General features: G+C 44.5%; 1 protein-coding gene and 1 pseudogene across 1 annotated transcript in view; both read left to right on the plus strand.

The window, feature by feature from the left end:
- The window catches only part of LOC147709555 (fucolectin-1-like), a 263,787-nt gene that overhangs the window by 170,143 nt on the left and 72,476 nt on the right, over positions 1-21,168 (plus strand). The gene's annotated exons all lie outside the window — the stretch shown is intronic.
- The window catches only part of LOC147709556 (uncharacterized), a 28,242-nt pseudogene that overhangs the window by 1,983 nt on the left and 5,091 nt on the right, over positions 1-21,168 (plus strand).

A 21,168-nucleotide genomic window follows, 5' to 3' on the forward strand; every position in this document is an offset into this window, starting at 1 on the left:
CATGCAACACTAGCCATGTTTGGCATGGAGAGAAGTCATACAGGAGAAAACATTTTACAGGAGTTTAACACAAAGGTCTTTCAATGGCTGTCCCCATTAAAACGCAAGATTGGTTATATTTCCACAGATAATGGCGCCAATGTAGTTAAGGCCATGAACATGGGTAACTATTTCAGAGTGCCGTGTTTGGCGCACTGTATAAACCTGGTTGTTAAAAAAAATTTGAGTGAAGAAAGTCCAGTGTGCGAGTTACTGACCACCTGCCGAAGAATGTGCACACATTTCAAACATTCTTTTAAGGCCCGGAAGCATCTGAGGCGCCTGCTACATCAATGTAAACTGCCAGTGAAAGCACTCATCCAGGAGGTGGCAACACGTTAGAACTCAACCTTCTACATGCTTGAGCGTATGTTTTAGCAGTGTGCGGTAGTCGATCAGTATTTCTTTACACAGGGTGCAGTTATGAAGGACCTGAGGATACATGCGGAGCAATGGAAGCTAGTTCAAAGCCTGACAGACATGCTTCGTCCTTTTAAGGTCTTCACGCGTGCAGTCAGCAGGGAGGACTGTAATTTGGGAAAAGCTATTCCATTGTTGCGCATGCTAGAGCAACAACTGAAGGCGGTGTCTTCTACGTTTGAAAAAGATGAAAAAAAGCAAGAAGCTTTTGATTTGGTGGAGAAATTATTACAGCGCCTACTTTGCGATGAACGTCTTCAAAAGATCCACACAGAACAGCATTACATGTGTGCTACTATTCAGGATCCACGGTACAAAAAGGCACTGGCAGGCAGAGTATTCTTTCCGTTTGATGACGCAGAAGTTACAAAGTACAAACATTGGCTAGCTGTGTCAGCCACTCGGTTTGAAAGAGAACGGCAGGAAATTGAAGGAAAAGGCAGTACATCAGCATCAGCAGGCCATCCGGAGTCAAAAGAATCCACTTCTGCACCTGTGGCTGCGGCAGAAGTGAGTGATTTTCCCTCTCAGCCGTTAAAGACACCAACAACCGGATCATCTGCACCAGACACAACAGTAACATTGTGTGAAGAAGAGGATTGGCTAACTAAGCTTGGGTTTGCTTCTCAAAAGGTCCCATCAAAAAGTAAGCAAAGTGGAGGAACCGTGGAGAACTTTGAGTCGATGGTGCAGGACTATCTGAATGACTCAACAGAGGTCTATGTTCATGATGACCTATTGGCGTATTGGCATGGGAAAAAAGAATTGTGGCCAGATATCTCCAACCTGGCTATAAATTACTTGTCTTGCCCACTCGCAAGTGTGTCTTCTGAACGTGTTTTCAGTGCTGCTGGTGGTATTGTAACTTCCAAAAGGACCAGCCTCTCGCCCATAAATGTGGAGAGGTTAACAATGATCAAGATGAATCAGCACCTCATACCACCAGATTACAAACTACGAGAATACACGCAAGACGAGGAGGACACCAACTTAGATGAGGGAAGTTCTTCTTTGTTAGGTGTTCTACTCCCGCCTGAATTCGTAGAGTATGAGGACGAACTCTTCTTCCCTGACACCAAGCCCTGAAAATGAGCCGATGTATCAATAACTTTCTTTTTCGTCCTTATTCACTTTTATTTCTGTGTCTGTCTTTCTTTGTTTTGCAAAATCTATATAAAAAAACTTTAATCACCTAATCACAAAAACAAGCCCATCTGCAGAACTGTCTTCACTTATTTGCTTATTGATTTGAAGGTGCCGCAGTCTGCATTCCTCAGGTTCACAAGTTCACAAGAACATGCTCCTCTATCCTCCTCCTACAGACTCCTATTTCCCTCAAAGCAGATGGCTGTATTACGCCCAATGAAGAAAGACTCTGCACTTGTGGGGGTGTTCTACTTCTTTGCTGGTAAGTTGACGGTTCTGGGGCCATTGCTGGGAACGTCTAATACCGGATAAAAGTGGTTTGGAGAAAATCGGAGCAGAAAAAAATGTTGCATGGGTTTCCGGGAGTTCTAGATGTTTGCAACTGAGTTCTGGGGTCTTAGTGCACTCGTGGGAATGTGTAATTTTGGTTGCAAGTGGTTTGTAGAAAATCCATGGTGGGAAAGGGGGGGTTTGGCCTAGTTAAAGAAAGCATTTGCCACTATTCTTAACTTAAGGCTCGTTAGGGTTAGCAGTATTGTTTTGCATGTGTTTGGGCCGGGGGCTGTTTGTGGGGGGGCTTGCGAGTCTTGGAGCGATGCTGGGTATGGATACTTTTGCTTGCTTGCAAGTGGTTTGAATACAATCCACGGTGGGTAAGGGGGGATTTGGGCCTACTTTACTTTCAAAGTACGTTTTGTCACCATTTTCTACTAGGCCTCGTTTTTTGAGATCTGATTGGGGGTCTTCTACATTTTTGTGACTGGGTTTAGCAAGGGTCTGGGAGCACTGCTGGGAAGGTCTAATTTTGTTCTAAAACACAGTTTACAGTACACCAAGCTTGAGGGGAAAGATCCGCTAAATTAATTTGCCCATACTTATTTATCCTTCAAAAGGAGACTCAGACAGAGTACACACTTTCAAAAATATTGTACTGTCTATTAGGAAACTCAAAGTGTGACTTTTTTGCACCATACAGCGTACATACCTTATATTTATTTTTCAGTGGTGTACTAATATAACTTCCTGTTTTTCCATCAATAATTACAGGCCGGGTTTCCGCCTGTGCAAGGGGAAAAGGATGAAGTTAGGCTTCACATTAGCGAGGCGCAATTCAGCATCCGCCAGGCAGGCAGTGGACAGGGTGTCTTCTGGTCACCAACATTGATGGACGGAGCGTCAGATGGAATGGAGGAGTCATGCTAATAGGAGGAATGGTTGGATGCGTCTTACAACTTCCCAAATTCAACAGGACAACAACATACAGATACAGTATCCGTTCTTTTCTAATTATCTTTTAAGTAATGTTATTGCTCTGAACTTCTATGAGTGTCTCTCTGCATTTCTTTGATCTCTGCTTCTAAATTCATCCCTACAGCCATTGTATAGGTTTTACTTCTGCTATTTTTCAAACCAAATTTAATGTACGAAGTGTTTCTCTGAGTGCAGAGATAGGCAAAAACTAATAATTATTACTGCAGCCCTGTACTGTTGCATTCTTTCATTCACGGTTCTCGAAAGTACTACTTACTTTTCAGTAACCATGCATGCAGTAGTGCATGCACTTCCTTTATGTCACTTAAAAGATTTATGGTTAGCTTTGTACCCAAAGATTTGTTTATCTTCAATAATTGTTTGTCCATGCTCTGCTTTTTTTTTCTTCTCTCAACAAAACTTTCCCAAAAACCCCCATTCCCATCCATTTTCCAAACCCTAAACCTCTTCCCCCGGGCTGTGTGGTTTTGATTGATGTGTGACTAAATGATAGCAATAATTCCACACACTTGCTGGGGAGGATAAGGTCATAGCAACAGGCTGGTGACGGAATCCGAGGATATATTCTATTCTTACTCAGCTTGACACTGAGTCACTATTGGCAAATGAAAGCAGATTTTCATGTGCGCCATCAACTTGATTGGTCATCAAGAACATCCTCCTCCTAGAAGTGGCAAATTATTGCGCTGCTGTGTCCTTCACCTTCAGTACTATTTCTTGTAGTAGTAGCCAATGTCAAAGAAATTCAATGCAAGTACTAGTAATACTTTCAATACTTCACCATTTGTTAGGCTACATTGTGGCACTGTTCTAGTGTACTGTCACCTGCTATATTCTCTATCATGCCGTTCTAATGCTACAGTAAGGACAAACAAGGTTTCATTTTATTTTTTTTCAGATGCTGCAACTGCCGCTGTGTAACACCACAAGTACCACTACAATGATGACATTTCATCCGCCCAGGATTGACAACGTTAATCGCGATTTTGCGTGCAGCCAGCCCTGTGCCTAGCCCTATTTCCAAATACAAATTACAGGTAAGATAAGCGTTTGGGGGGAGGTAGTATAATGGAGTATTTGGAGAGACGAGAGACTGACGGTCCTAGGACTATTGAATTTACTTACTCTGTGAGAGGCACTTAGTTTTGAAAACATTTGGGCCATTAGTACTTATACAACTTGAATCAAGATGCCACTTAAGTTTCAGGACTGTTAAAACCCCACCCACCAGCCTCAAAAGCAGTAAAAAACATGTATGCTAAGATAAAGTTTAATGTATATTTATATATCCCTAACATAAATAATCTCCCGCAAGACCCAACCCACCCCCCCTCCTGAACCCCAATGAATGTCCCTGAAAACTAAGTCCAAAAAAGTAGAAAAGCCAACTCCCAATTCCCACCCCCAAGAAGTCTTTAAAAAAGGGGCAAGGGACAGTCTCCTCCTACTGCTGGCTTCTGTTGACTTTTCGGGCCAGGTCGGCATGCTCCTTGCGGAGGGTCTCGAGCAGGGTTTTGGTATTGAGGAGCTCCTGCTCTAGGTAGGAAACCCTCAGGGAAAGGCGGTGCATCCTTTTTTTGGTACTGTTGTGGGGGGCATCTGATTTCTTTGCTGCTCAGCGGTGGCAGGTGGCTGCGGTACCCCGGCTCCATACCGCTGGAGACCTGCTGTGCTGAGTGGCTGACCCAGGGAGCGCGGAGGAGAATGCAGGTGTCGCCATGGATGTTGTTGACGTACTCTGCGTGTCCTCCTCCTCCTGGGCCACCAGCCGCCGATATTCGGCGACAGTGGCCTCCAGCCTCCAATATTCGGCGACAGTGGCCTCCAGCCTCCGTTGCCGGGCCCTTTTAGCCAGCTCCTTCCGTGTTGGTTTGGAAGGAGCATCTATATGAAGAAAGAAAGACATAGTCTGTAACCAATACTCTTTAAGATTAACACAAAATGATTCAGCAGAAAGTTGTATCACAGTAGAACTAGCAACTTGCAAGCGCAGTACATAACTATTGTGGCCAGTATCTATCTATCCTCCCACTTCTTCATCCTTGCTCTAACATTAGTGGGAGTTTAAGGAATCAATTCTACGAGCACTATGGACTCCATTAGCGTCGACAATGACAGTACACCAGTCTTCTTCTTCTTCTTCTCTCTTGTTTAGCAAAATTAGTATGTTAACTTCTGCAAGCCGGCATAATGCCACGCAGTCAACTTGCACCCGAGAAAAACAGATGCCCGCCATGATGAGTGAGAAAGACTTGCTTTACTGTACCAGTCCAGTACATGCAGGTGGTGATGCTCTTACTTTTCTATTACGGGTGGCACTGAGAATACTCTGTTACAAGGGCTACTGCTTAATTAATTTAACTTTCACCCTACAGTGCCAATGAATACTAGAAAAGGAAAATGAAGAAGATAAATAATCAGATTGTCTATCACTGCACATGGTATGTATTTGCTTACATATGGGATAACTTTAGGTGCTTTGCTTTTTTTTGAGTGAACAGTGATACATCCACACATGAATGACCGAGTTCTACTAAACTTATTAACAGAGGTAGTGAGTGGCCATCGTAATAGCCGGATATATGCTGTGCTTCCAATACAAACTACTGCTACTATTCATGGTAGCATTCGGACTAAATTACAACTTCTTTTCCTTGCCTTTCCTACACTGGGACGGACGTGCGAGTGCGGTGTTACATACTCTTCAAAGTAACACTTAGTTCATCCAGTGACCGTCTACTCTCTCTAGATACACATATGCTATCTAAGAGTCAGATAGTACCATGATCCAGGCATCCATCCATTCAAACTATATGTCAATCATTCTTCTTCATGTCTCTCATCTGGACAAACCTTAGGTTTTCTCACGGGGAGCAACCCACACAGCAGTTTGGTCCGGCACTTGCACCGCCTCCTCCCCAGAACTTTCCTCCTCAACCTCCGCACTGGGCCCAGCACCAGATGTTCCACCTACAAAGTACATTTAAGAATGTTAGATGTCATAGACATACACCACTCACTAGTATTTTGTCTAGGAATGAAGAAATGTGAATACAGAAACCAATCTAATAATTTGTGACTGTCTAATCTAAAGTAAAAATGTCCCTTTTTCCAGGGAAGGGTGTTGTCTTGCTGCACTTTTTGGCACAACTGATGAATGTTTGCTTTTTAACACGCACCATTTTTCTCATAACAGACAGAAGCTTCACTTCTAAGAACAAATCATCATCACTCGGATGGAGGGACCAACAATTCAGCACCAAAAAGAAAAATTCAAGTTCAAACCAGGTGAGGGCTTGGCTAGCCCACAATAAATGTGTGAAATAAATCACTATAAGCACTTTTCCATTTTTAATCAACCTATTATGTTTTATGACAAGCTTGATTTTAATAAATATTTTTACTTTTAATAAAGCTTTGAAACTTAAATAGACTCTGTGTTTTTTGGTCATGAGTGAATGAGCAAAAAGGTTTTGCAATTTGCAAGCATGAGTCCGTGCCTCTGACACTTTTGGACTCTGACTCCGTACTCTTGTCCTGCGTTGGATAATCATCATTGGGGATCAATAATCAATGAATTCGGGAGCTAAATGACTCTGCCACTTTATCTAGTTAGTAAGGAGCTTGGGGGTTCATCAAAGTCTGATATCACTGAGGTATGTGGAAAGTCTACCTGTGCCTATTATAATTGATAAACAATGCACTATTTAGTGTCCATAGTTCTGTTTGTGCAGTATGGATTGTCCTCCTATCTAAACCAAAAGTAAAGTAGTATCTTATTCTTTCTTGGTGGTCATTCACCTTTTTATTGTTGGTAATTGTGAAAGCATAAACATTTAGAAGACTTGAAAAGACATTATGGACAATCCCAGAGGACTGAACTCAGTGCATAGAGCTATTGCTGACTAGAATGGGAGTTTCGTTTTACACCTTTTGCCAAATGTGCAATCTTAGTTAGCTACACAGACAGACTAATAAGAACAATCTAGTAATACCACAGGGAGTCATAGTCGAGGCAGGAAAAGAATTTAGATACAGTCTACAAGAAGATCAAAGACGATTTAGAAAAAATCGAATGAGGAACGCTAGGAAAAAATAGGTACTCTATATTAAAATTAAAACTTACCGGGGCCAGCAAAGGAGCCCTCGCCTGACCGATCCTGGCCTTGTTCAGCAGCAGCAGCCTCCTCCAATGTCCTCTTGCCCCTGGGGGCAGCTGATGTACAACATGAAGGAAAGAAAGACCCGAAAACATGGATGATTGTTGTCAACCAAATCAAACATTTCAAAAGAACAATAACAAAATATTTTGGCGAAATAGCAAATAGACAACTATTCCACGGGATATATTGACCTATCTCATGTGGTCTACTACGATATTAGTATTGCTTGATTTGTGGACCGTTGACTTGGAAAGTTATGTAACTCACTAAACAAACTACTAAAAAGGTTCGCCTAGGACTGGCAGGCAGCAGTCCGCAGCACGCCAAGTGACAGACAAACTCCATTGTGATTGGAGATCAGCGACAACACTAAAAAGATTCCTACTACATTAACCAGTCATTAAAATACCCAAACTATCAATCCACCACCTCTATTTCTTCTTATTGCCAGGTGTACAAAGGAAGGACTGGACTTGAGTCTGTAGGGGCAGATTTACAAGCCCCTTGCGGCTCTTTTGCTCCAATGTTGCGTGACATTTGTGACGCATATGGGAGATGCATCACGTTGTAAAGCCCTGTGCCATCAGGGGGCGTTCTGGCGCAAGGGAGGGCGTTCCTGCGCAGGAACGCATCCTAAAAGTGGCTGAGGGAAATCTACAAGATTTCAATCAGTCACTTTTAGGACAATGATGCGTGACTCAAACCCTGCGCCTGCTTGAAGCAGACGTATGGCTTGACGCAACATTGGGGAGAAAGGGCACCCCAGAGCATTGCTGGAGCTGCTCCATCGTTGCGACGCAACTCCAGCAATGCGCCGCCTTTATGGCACAGATGCGTAACGCTTCGGTGACGTTTTGGGCCCATGGTGCGCCTCATTGTAAATACGGCGCACCATGGGTGGTCGTGGCGTGGCGCACAATTACTGGCGCATCCCTGCTACTTTGCAGGGATGCGCCGGTAATTAAAAATCTGACCCTTAGTGTCTAGCATTACGCAGTTCTTTAAACTACACTCATACATAATTTCTCAGGCCAATGTAATGAACACAAAATCGAAAACAAATAAGCATAGTAGCAACGCTACTGAGAAGGAGAGCAGTGCACCTGAAATGCACAGAAGATTTTGAAATATAATTTACCTACTATGTAATCAGCAGCATTATTGCTCTTGGTAAAAAACAAAAATTAGCAATATAATAACACACAGAGCAGGAGAAAACAGAGTAGTGAAGAAATAGCTACTACTACTCACCAAGCCCGGGGATCTCGAGGCCGAGCAGGTCGATCAAGTCGCGTTCCCGGTCCAGGAGATCCGTCCAACGGTGGGTGGCCTGGTTGTAGGTGCGCCGGAACCGAGAGTGTTGGTACATGGCCCGGCACACTTTCTCCCACCGCTTCCGGTGCTCCCGGATCCCGTAGCCACTAGCGATCTTGCCGCCTGCCATGATGGTCCTGGGGAGGCAGCGCTGGACATAAAAAACAAGTGCGGCTGCCACCTCCTCCGTGCTAAAGAACTCCCGGGCTGTGACCTGCTTCCCCCTCAAACCCCTGCACAGGAGCAGGGCACGAGTTGCGGGACCATTCCCTTTCTCAGGATGCTTCCGGCTCCCTTTACCATGGTCTGGGCAGAAAGGAAGGTAAATAATAAATGAGAAATAGAATAGGGAAGAAGAAAAGAAAAGAGTTTACAAAAGTAGTTTAAAATTATTCAAAAGAACAGAAAACACAAAAATATAGATCTAGAAAAATAGAGGGATAGATAATAAGTAAAATAGATAAAAAAAACTTCAAACAAGCAAAGGATGGCAGAGGTTGACAGAGGATACAAAAAGCATGCCCAGAACCATAGCAATGAGTGAGAAACAAGATGGCCGCGCCCGTTCACAACCGCGTGGGTAAGTTCAAGCGAGATTTCCCTCGCGATCACACGCGAACTTGTACTAGCGGGTCGCACACTTTGCGAGATTACACATAGCACCCGGAAACGGAAATACGTCATGCAAACAAGATGGCCGCGCCCATGAACGACCGTGAGGGTAACTTTGCGCTGTTGCACTAAAAGCGGCTCGCTAAAATGCACAAAACCTTGCGAACGAACACGCCGCAAAAAAAAAAATCGCATATTCGCACGAATTTGCGGCTTCCGAATTCGAACTCTCGCAAATTCATGTCCCGCGAATCCCGCGAAATTGCAGAAAAACGAGTTTTGCAAAACTGAAAGCACTCAGCAGATGCAAAAGTTCAAACTCATCATTAGTAACCATTCCCTGTAGTGCTTCCTGAGGGGCCCCTCCAGAGTTCAGTTGCCTACTTGCAACTATTCTATGACCCTGCTCTGACCCACACAGCAGGCTCATAGAATAGCTACAAGTAGGCCACAAAGGTCCTGTGAAAAAAAATTGCACTGCAACAGAAAGCAAATTACAGATAAGGAAGCAGGTGCCAGACTGGAAGTTCAAATTCAGTGACACATTAATCAACCCCACATTAATTCATGTCAGTTGAAGCAGGGCAGGTGTGCTTTTCCCCCCATAATCTACAGTGATGAACCAGAGGGTGGCAGTGATGTACCAGAGGGTGGCATGGGTGAACCAGAGGGTGGCAGTGGTGAAACAGAGGGTGCTGTGATGATGAACCAGACGTAGAAACAACATAGTCGCAATAGTTGCGAACCAACAAGTAATTTCGCGTTTGCGAACTGGTACAAAATGCTTGCGAACTGGCAGAAACCCTTGCGAACCCAAAAAAAAGAAAAAATCCGCAAATTCGCGAGAGTTCGCGGATTTTGCGGATTGCGAATTCGTAAATACGCAAATCTGTGAACCGTGAATTCGCAAAATTCACCCATGCTTACTGACCTCCTGTTGCTCGGGGAAACTCCAGCAAGGGCGGCCTGGACAATAGGTTTGCTGTCCAGGGAGGTGCCAGCACCTCCCCAGACAGGGGTTTTGTGTATTGGGGTGGGGAGGGCTGCATTCAGGGAATGCATCTAGACACGGCCTGGGGCACACAAGGTGCTCCATGCATGGCCCGATTAAACTAGTTGCTGGGGCACTCCAGCCCCAGCTCTGGTGTGAAACTGGACAAAGGGAAATGGGTGTAACCACCCCGTTCTCAGGTCTACCCATAGGAGGGACCTAGGCAGGTAAACCAGCCCGCATCCTTAGTATAAGTAGAGGAGCTGTGTCTCCAGGACTTTAGAGTATCCTGGAACAAAACTTTGATACAGAACTCTTGGAACTTCGACATTCTATTCTGACTAGAAGACGGAAGACATTTCCCTTCTGGTCAAGGAGTGACCACCCTGGTCAACCAGGCACCAACAGAAACTTTGCCGGTCTGCAGTTTCAAGGCTCCCGCCAGAACCCAAAGACTCAAAACTGGACTTCCAGATTTCTCTGACCCGACCCACATACTCAGCAGAGCTGAGACCCGTAGTGGACATGAGAGACGTGGTACTGGACATCTTGGACATCCTGCATTTTGCTACCTGCACTCCTTTCCTGAAGCCTCAGTAAGTTGTGCAGTGGGGTACGAGAAGCCCCGTGCATCATTTGACCTGAAGCCCAGGCCCCCATACTCCGCGAGTGTCCCTTGACACCCGCCTTTACATTTGTGTTCGACGCGTCTTCCCGGCTCCTTGCCTGTTGGCTAGTGAGCCCCCTAAAGTCACCATCTTTGTTGCTCCAGGCTTGCCACAGCTTCCCTGAAAAGGTGAAGCACCACAGACCTTGCTGGTCTGCAACAGAGCCAATCTTGACATCCTGCATGGGTTGCGGTTGCCAAGGCTTGTTGGGTCCAATCCGGATACCGATGCTGCAGCCATCTATATCCATCGTGGGACAGCTCGAATCCATCGTCGATGCCTCCTGAAACTCGTGGCTGAAGAGACAAACTCAACTTCTTTACCTTAAAGTACCCAACATCACCTGGTTCCTATCCTGGTTCCTTCCTGTTCACTGGCTAGTGACCTAGACTCTGTACCCTCTGCTTTTAGGTTCTTCACATCTCTGATCCACCCTTGGATCCACCCGGACACTTTTCCTCTGGTCTCCTGCAGCACTTCTTTGCAGCTCTCCATAGAAAACGACGACGAAACCCAACATCAAAAGACACCTATGCACCCGGCTTCCGTGTGTAAGGTAACTCAAGTACTTTGGTAGTCCCGAGGGTATTGGCCCTCCTAGTGTCTAAGTCAAAAAAGGTTCCATCCTAGTCCATCCGGAAGTGTCCTTAACTTGTAACTTTGTAACTTTTACATACTCCATAGAAAGTCAATGGGAACCCGCGCCTGTGTTTAGACACTGCACGCGGCTCCCGTGGGTCTCCTACTTCCTAACCTTTAGTTGTTTAGTGTAACCCCAGTGATTTTACAGGCCCTAACTCTCACGTAGTACTTATACCACTTTCTTAGAATATGGTTAGTGAGGCCCCTAGGGCATAACGTATACTGTGCAACTTATTGTGTATTAACTGTGTGGCTTGTATTGTATTTTTACCTCTGAACTCCCAAAGAGTGCAGAGGGTTTGTGTTTAGATTAAATACATATATGTTTGATATATACCTTGTGTGGTGTCCTTTCATTTGGTATTCAAGGGATTATATATGGTAAAACAACTTGCTTAACTCGCCTACTGAAGTCTTAGCCTGAAGACTGCTGGTTCATGCTACCACTAGGATAGCTTTCTATAAGGTTGACTTTACAACCACCATCAATAAGGGTTGATTAGACTGTTGCAAGGTGACCACTAGAACTAGTGGACATCTTATGCCAGGCTAACTTCTCACACCATCAATAAGGGTCGATTAGACTGGTGCAAGGTACCCACTAGAACTAGTGGACATCATATGCCAGGCTAACTTCTCACACCTACCAGCTAGCCAATATAGTCACACAATTGGTACAAATTAGCCACAGTAGGTTTATACCCACCATGAACACCTCCCTTAACCTGCTGCGCTTCTTCAAGGTTCTTGAACATGCTCAAACACAGTTACCTCTGTCAGGATGCATGGTTCTTGACCTGCAGAAGGCCTTTGACTGCCTGGAGTGGCCCTACCTGTTTGAGGTGCTCACCCGTTATGGCTTAGGCACCCGTTTTATTTCCTCTTCAGGCCCACAGCCAGGGTCAAGACTGTACAGTTCATTACAGACATGATCCCTGTACATAGGGGAACCCAACAAGGCTGCCTGCTGTGTACGCTCCTATTCTCCCTGGCAATGTAACCACTGGCTTGTGTCCTATGTGCGCAGGTTGTCAGTAGATGATTTTGTTAGGGGATGGTTTGGACATGGTATTGTTGTGTGCGGAAAACATGCTTTTATATCCTTGCAATGTTGACACTGTCCATGCATCCACAGTGAATGCTCTAGACCAATTTGCATTAGTCACTGGTCTGAGAGTCAACTGGGCCATGTCCAGTCTTTTTCCATTCTCGGTTACCACCCTGGATCCCGTTCTGCAGATTGGGGCCACCATACTGCAGTGGCAAGATGCCACTGTTAGAGATGGCCCTTTTTGCTGGGTTACCCCTTAACTTTCTGTTTGTTGCTCCAATTTTTTCCTGAGCCGCTGTTGTTAGTTTTAGGACTGATGTTTCCATGATTGGTATATTTTATGTACTGGTAAGCCCCTAGTAAAGTGCACTGAGTGTGCCAGGGCCTGAAAATCAAATGCTACTAGTTGGCGTGCAGTACTGATTGTACCGTACACATGAGTAGCCCTGAAAAGATAACTTAGACCTACCACTTCTGGGTCTGTGCGCCGTTTGGAACTTCCATGTTGACTTGGCAAGTGCACCCACTTGCCAGGCTCTAACCATCCCTTTTCTTATATGTGAGTCACCCCTAAGGTAGGCCCAAGGTACCCCTGTGGGAGGGTGCAGTGTATGTGAAAGGTAGGACATTCCCTAATGTGTATGGCATGTCTTGATAGTGAAATACTGCCAATTTCGTTTTTTCACTATTAAAAGGCTATATGGCCTATAGGAAAGCATAGGAGTTGATTTAAAAAATTTTATAAATATAACTTCCCATTGGGTCCAGATAGGAAAATAAAGTTTAGTATGCCTGAGCTCAGAAACTAAACGTAGGGTGACTTTACATTCTGTGTTTGAAAATACTACTTTTAGAAAAGTAGGTACTTTCTTGCTTAGCTATCCTGTGTACCTCTGCTAGGATATGTATTGACTGTCTGGCTTTGGGATGACAGGAGCTGGGGAGGAACAGTGGCTCCTAAGAGTCTGGATGCGTCAAGTCTGGGCTGAATAAACCTGGGCTGTATTTAGAGTAGGGGGATGAGATTTCCCTTCACCTGAATGGGCCTGGTCTGCCTTCCACAATGCTGTCTCCGCCTCTTGTGAGGTAGCTGCACCAGAGAGGACAGAACTGGTTTGGACTAAGCACAGTCACTCTCTGCCTGAGAGAACAAAGGTGTTTGTAGTATGAAGAGTGGGGCCCAGACCCCAGAACTTTAGAATTCTGTTGGACTAAGAAGACTGTCTAGAAGGAGAGCAGGAGAAGCTACGAGGAGGAACTACCACTTTTCTGAGTGCTTTGCTGTGTTGATTTGTATTGTCTGCTTCTGTCTAGGACAGTGAAAGAACTGGACTGAGTGTTCCGCAACTTCTTTATTGATTTTTTCCAAGGGCTTGTCCTGAAGGCACCACAGAGGGCACGGCTGCACGCCACACCACAACCCTGGCATCACTGACGACGCTGCCTGATGCTGCCACTGAGCCACTGCTTGCACCGTGGCCCTTGGGCACCGCACTTCTCACAGCCTCGATACAAGATGATGCCCTGGTATCCCCGACGACAACGCTCCAAGCTGACATCAATGCCGCTGCGTGCATTGTGGTACGAGGGCACCCCTTATTCGTTACACGATGCAACGTCCTCATCCCGCACCGCAGCCTTGGCCTACTGACGCTGGCACCATCGACTCCAGTTCATCAACTGACTACAGCATTTCAGAAACAACACCGCCACTACTTGCATTGTGACCCGCCAGCACTGTGACAAGCCCCTCATCACTTCGCACCACAGCCTTGGTCTCACCGACGCCACTGGACCACCGTCAATGAGTCGCTGCCTGCACCGTGACCTGAGGGCACTGCATGCCACACCGCTGCACTTCACACGCAGCCCTGATGCCCTGAAGCCCGCCGAAACCAGCGAGGAGTTTGATCTGCAACGCTTTTGACATCAAGGGGCCGACGACTCCTGCACCGATCTCTGGAAGCGACGCCTGCAGACGTCGGTCCTATCGGGGTTCATCGAGAGTTACCTGACACCCTACATTTCTAATGGTACTGTTTTGCAGGTCTTCCCAACACCGTTGCTGGCCCACAACACCGCGGTAATGCTAGAGCTGTTTGGATTTGTTGATCACAATGCTGTGATAGCCCCAGACGGAGCTATCAAGTTCAAGGAACTGTATTTCAAGCCTATTCTTATTACTGAAGATTTCTGAGAACAGTATGCTGGATTTTTATTGTTTTTGGACTTGTTTTGTGTATATAAATCATATATCAGATATTTTTCTAAACTGGTGTGGTGTTCTTTTATGTAGTGTCATAACTGTATTACTGTTGGTTATGTGCAGATGCTTTACACACTGCCTCTAAGATAAGCCTGACTGCTTGTGCCAAGCTGCCAAGGAGGTGAGCAGGGCTTATTTTAGGAGTGTAAAGCATTATCCTGACTAGGAAGAAGGGTCCCTACTTGAACAAAGTTTCTTACCTCTGCCAACTAGAGACCCCAATTTCTAACAGGCACTTTCCACTATTTCTATATATGTATATATACCACATCCTGTGTGACTTATGGATGCCAACCAACCCCTCTACCCCAGACCGATGGTATGCTGGCACTCTTTATCACTTTGAATTTCTGGCTCTGTTGTGCTAACCAAGATGGTAGTGTTTCCTTGCCACCTATACTATTTCACCTACCTGCCTGTTTCACATTGCTAATGGCTTTTGATAACTCAAACAACTCATTAGGGACTTCATATGGCATGCCACGAGGTGCAGAAGTGCCATTTCTGAACTTCACCTACTGAAATATCAGGGTGGCCTAAGCACACCAAACTCTGAGCACTACTACCTGGCCTCCAACTGCTGTGGGTGGTCAGATATCTGGTGGGCCATCAGCTAGAGGACATAGCCAATGCCTAACTCTCTATGACACCTGCCCTGACTGCTCCACCCATTCCTCCCTCGCACACAATTTTGACAGCCTCTTTCCTTACTTACGAGTGGTGCACCACTGCTTCAAGAGGAACACATTTCTCACTCGAGCTATCACACTCCATGATCCAGCCCTGGCGCTACTCGGTATGCCATGCAGAATGATGGTGACATCAGCTGTGGAGTGGAACTGCTGGCACGAAGAGGGGTCACAAACACTGAGAAATCTCTATAGAGACAGGGAATTCCTCACCATGAACAAGCTTATTGCAGACGCCTGTGTCCCCTTGGGCCAGTTCCTGCTTTACACTCCCATCACATGCTCACTGATGGACACTGAGGCAATTTCCAACAGGAACCCACACTGCATCACACTGTACAGTATATTTATGTCTTAGGAGATGGTTATCACCTGATGAGATGGCTCGCCAGCTCCCTGCGCTCCCATGGCGCTATACCTCTTATTCGCCTGCATCACGATTGGGATGTAGACCATGGCTGGCCCTTAACCGATGTAGATTGGCAGCAAACTCTAGAATATCCTGCTTGGGTCTCCCGTAATGCACCTACTGCCTGATACTTTACTATGTCCTACAAAGAGCATATCTCACTCCTCCAAAGATCAATCACTATTTTCAGTGCACTGATGCCATCTGTCCATGATGTAATCAGGAGCTTAAGTGCAATGAAAAAACTGGGGGTCTCTCAACGGGGCATGGTCAAAGTAATTAAGGGTGTGGCTTAAAATCAGTAAGTTAAAAATATAAACTTAGCTTAGTGTGTTGCCGGACTGGTACTTTGCTACTTCTGTTATTTCATCCAGATATACAATACATCAAGTAACATTTAACCTACAACAAGCCAGGATGTTAAATAATCAACAACTATGGCTTTGTTGTATATAATATTGAGAATGCTTTAGGACTGAAATGATGAGACTGTGCAAGTCTCTTTGAAGTTCCATGAAAGGCAGTGAAGGGTGGTACTGCTGCAAAGGTAAGATTTTTGTTTTCATCCTGAGGGTTAGGGCAAAAACAGAGAGACCAATAGGGACCCATCTTGTCACCTGGGTTTTAGAACTGCCGGTGCTGAGAGCCTGCAAGACCCGGTCCACTTAAACCTCTTCTCGAATAGAACTGAAGCTGACCTATTACATGTTTTGTCACTGCCCATCCCTTGTGCATACTGAAGCTACATCACCACCCAGCTGACTGCTGCACTCTTGGGAGGTGTGCTTCCTAGGTTTGTTACCTCACCCTTAAAAAATCCAAGGCATCCACACGCTTTGTAGACTTGGCACTCCTCCTTGCTAAGCGCCAAATTACGCCTAGATAGAACTTTCCCAATCCATCCACAATTGCTGGATGGGCCCTTTCCATGAAGACTTGGGCCCAAGTCAAAAGCACCGCACATCACCTAGAGGACTCCAGGGGTTTGCAAAATATCGCATAGCTTCTGCCTGGGACGGCCCCTTGTCGTAGCTACTTACCAACATGCACAAGACCGGTGACTCTTCTAGAAAGGAACTTTCTATGATTCCCCATTAACGCTGCCCTGGCCTTTCCGAACGCCACACCCTACACGACTTACTCCCCTTATTGGTTGCTGGTCCTTATACTGCCATAAGCCCACTCCATTTCAACTGCCTTATACCGGTAGATGCGGGCCAGTCTATTCTAAGATGTTACACTTGTTACATTGTTCTCACTATAGCAGCGACCTCTACTTACTTGGCATTCTACGTGTCCACTGCTTCACTCCAGAAGCAAGCCTCCCCACATTGGCAGTGATTGTATCCTTCACCTTAATGACCTTCTGATAAACCGTACATATGGTGGATTGTATGACTATTATAAATGCAATTCCCTGCATTGTATTATATTATTAGAAATACAAAAGAAGTGTTGAAAAAATCAAGTTACATCTTTGACCTGATGCCTCTGGTCATAATTACCTAGAAAAATTTGTAAATATGGGCATCATTTAAAAGGCTTAAGGGCATCCCCTCCCCGGTCTCCCGCATGGGATGAACTACCAAACCCAAGCAAATTGACATGATAGTCACCAAGCAAAACATCAAGCAGGAAGGAGACATCACGCTGACCATAGGCAACAGCATTGCTGACCTCAATAGGGTTCAATGGTTCTCTGAATGAGATGTGAATGCAGGCTTTCACCGAGTGCTTCTTCAACCTGCTAGCATCGTCATGATGTTACTTAGCATACCGTTACTCCGCAGGTAATTATTTTGAAGTTTTAATTCCAAATACCTTTACAATGCATGATTTTTGTGTGCATGCTTTTACTTCGCAAATATATACAAATACATAAAAAATGCTTTCACTTCGCAGTTAATTATTTCGCATACTGTTACAACCCGTTATTTATACTTTAAAACAAAAAAATAATCGTGAGAGTAACCTATCCCCTGGCACGCACCCTGAACCCTAAAAATACCCTGCACATTCCAAAACCTTATCTCACCCTGACCCCCAAAAATACCCCAGCACCTCAAAACCTTAAATGCACCCTGAACCCTAAAATTACCTCCTACACCCCAAAACCCTAATCCACCTTGACACCTAAAATTAACCCAGGACCGCAAAACCTAAACCCACCCTGAACCCCAAAAATACCTCAGCACCCCAAATCCTTAAGTACACCCTGAACCCTAAAAATACCCCCATGCCCCAAAACCGTAAACAACCCTGACCCCTAAAATTACCCCAATACCCCAAAACCTAAATGTACCCTGAACCCCAAAATACCCCCAGCACCCCAAAACCTTAAACGCACCCCGAACTCTCAAAATGCCCAATGCACCCCAAAACCCTAACGCAGCCTGACCCCTAAAAATACCCCAGAACCCCAAAACCTAAACGCACCCTGAACCCTAAAATTACCACCACACCTCAAAACCCGACCCGACCCCTAAAAATACCCCAGCACCCCAAAACCTTAAATGCACCCTAAACCCTAAAAATACCCCCTAAATCCCCAAACCCTAACCCACCCTGACCCCTAAAAATATCCCTGTAACCCAAAACTTTAATTTGCACAGTCAATCCATTATGCATAGTAAGTGCATGCTAAGTAGATGCATGGTAAGTAAATGCATGCTAAGTAATGGCATCTGCGAAGTAAAATATGTGCAGTAATGGTAATTCGAAGTAATGACTGTGTAGTAAAGGTAGAATACCTCTCTAGGTACATCACTATCTGCTCTACACATGTGGGGCATAAGAGATACAAAAAGGCTGAATTTCAGCTTCTCCTTGGATGCCAATGTATTTCAAAACCATCAGGGAAATACTGTCTGGATTAGAAGGCATCATCAACATCAGTTACACAATCCTAATCTTTAACAAGACAGTGGAAAAACACATCAAAAGGTTTGAGCACTCTAAAGAGACACTCAGACCACAGGCTTACAGTTCCAGTTTTTTAGATATGGCTTCCAAAAACAAGGTGTCAGTCTCGCCTAGAGGAAATCCAAAGACTTTTTAAATTCCCTAGTTCTTACATCTGCAACTGAAGGAGTGTCAAAGATAAGAGGGACTGCTCGTGTACCTATGGGAAACAACCTTTACAACGCAACTTTTACAACACACTACCATTACAACAAAATGTTTACAATGCAACATCCATTACAACGCATGCCATTACAACACAACCATTACAACGCATGACACTACAACGCATACCACTACAAAGCATGTCATTACAACTCAGTCATTACAACGCATACCATTACAATGCATAGTATTACAACACATAGTACCCTTACACTATCCAACACTTACCCTACTGTTGCACCCCCTGGAGTTAGAATAGTAATTTTTACCCCTACACTATCCAACACTTACCCTACTATTGCACCCCCTAGAGTTAGAATAGTAATTTGTACTCCTACACTATCCAATACTTACCTTAAATGCAATGTAATGTTATTCGTTGTAATGGTATGCATTGTAAAGGTAGTTTTAAAAAATTCGTTGTAAAGGCATGCGTTGTAAAAGTATGCGTTGTAACGTCATACATCCGTACCTACATGTAGCCTGCCCAAGTTTATTCTGCATTTCTCCGCCATTACCTGTTAGCATCTAAGGCTAAACCCCTCCTAAATACATGACTTTTATAGATAGTTTTTCCTAATGGATACTTCAAGCTAGGGTATAAGTGACAGAAACTCAGTTAGCAGGTGCACATCTTCTTGAGAGACGAATAAACAAGCATTTGCAATGCATATAGGTATTGCATTTGTTTATTGGCATTGTAAGTGCAATGCCTTATACCTTTGTGGTTTGGAGTGGATTGGATATATGTGGCGTGGAGTTGAATTATGTGGGTTGGATTGGGATTGATATTTGTAGGGTAGTATGTGGTGTGGAGTGGATTTGGGTAGTGGAATTATGTGGAATGGTGTGCAGTTGGAATTTGTGGATTGTAATTGTGTGGCATTGAGTTGTACTGGAATTATGAGGAGTGTGATTGTGTGTCATAGAGTGTAATTATGTGGAATGGCATTTTGTGTTGTGGATTGGAATGCTGTAAATTTTAATTATGAGGTGTGCTGTTGAATTTTGTGATATGATGTGGATTTCTGTTGTGTGGTTACGATTTGTGGGGTGTGTTTTGTAATTGTATTGTTAAATTGAAATATGTGGTTTGCTGATTAATTATGTTTCGTGGAATGGAAATGTGTAGAGTTGAATTGCGTAGCATGGAAGCGTGTGGCGTTCAGTGAAATTATGCTGATTGGAATTATGCTGCATGGTGTTGAGTCATCTTGAGACCCTCAAGGGTGAGTATCGCACTTCTCAAACCCCTGATTGATTTAATTGATTGATTGATTGATTGATTGAGTGCATTTGTGTGGATTGTGTTACCAAGTTTTAAAATGATGAAACATAATTATAAAGAAAGGCGTTCCTACATTGCGCTCAAATTTGCCAAACCTTATAATATGTGAAGACTTGTCCAAATATCTCAATAAAAACATGCCGAGTGAATCCCCAGTGAAATTTGTGTTGATGAACAATGTAGGGTGCTGTTTAGTTTGCTAATGGTCCTAGGTCTCTGCACATTTCCTCTTCTAAGCTTATTTTGCAATGGGAATCCCACTATCTTTATGCACCATAACAGAACTTGGCAAAGCGCAACCCCAATTAAAAACGAGAGCTTAAGCTATCGACATTGTAAATGATTATGCCTTTTTGTTTAAAAACCAAAACAAGTAAAAGGCATTGTCATTTACGATGCCAATAGCTCAAACCCGATTAAATGTGAGACCTATTGCATTGCAAATGCTTGGTTTGTACAGCTTCTCAGTACAAAGTGACCCATTACATTCAAAGCTTTCACATATTAAAGAAATAGACTTTTTAGAATTTTAAAAAGACTTGATCATATTTTAAGTGATGTTTGCTGTATGATTACATAGCCAATATGTGCAGGGCTCGGCTCGTACATAGGGTCTAAGGACCAAGCTTGAACCTTGGCTCGGCTCTCCATGTTAATTTGTTGGCTCGCGCACCGCTAACCCTTTTTTCCCATTCCACGGTCACCACATTTCTAAGCCCATACAGGCTGTGTGCACAGGGCCAAGGCAAACACTGTTCTCACTATAAAGAGCGGGCTCCGATTCAGCAGAGCCACGAGCTCGGAATTACAACCGATCCTGAAAAGCAATAGGACAGTCATTAAAATGAGAAAACATGTCAGAGTGAGGATTATGCCAGGCCCCTCCTCAGCAACATTAGCAGTGGTAGCTTGCACTTACCTTTGCTTCAGATAAGTCAGTCTTCTGAAAACAGAGGAGGGATGTGACATGTTCTAACTCTGGGTGCATTTGTCAATCGTCTCAGCAACCTGCCTTCTACAAAAAAATAAAGACAAACACAGGTGTAACACATGGCTTGCAACAATAGAGTTT

Source organism: Lissotriton vulgaris, chromosome 6 (assembly GCF_964263255.1).
Source record: "Lissotriton vulgaris chromosome 6, aLisVul1.2, whole genome shotgun sequence".
NCBI lineage: Eukaryota > Metazoa > Chordata > Amphibia > Caudata > Salamandridae > Lissotriton > Lissotriton vulgaris.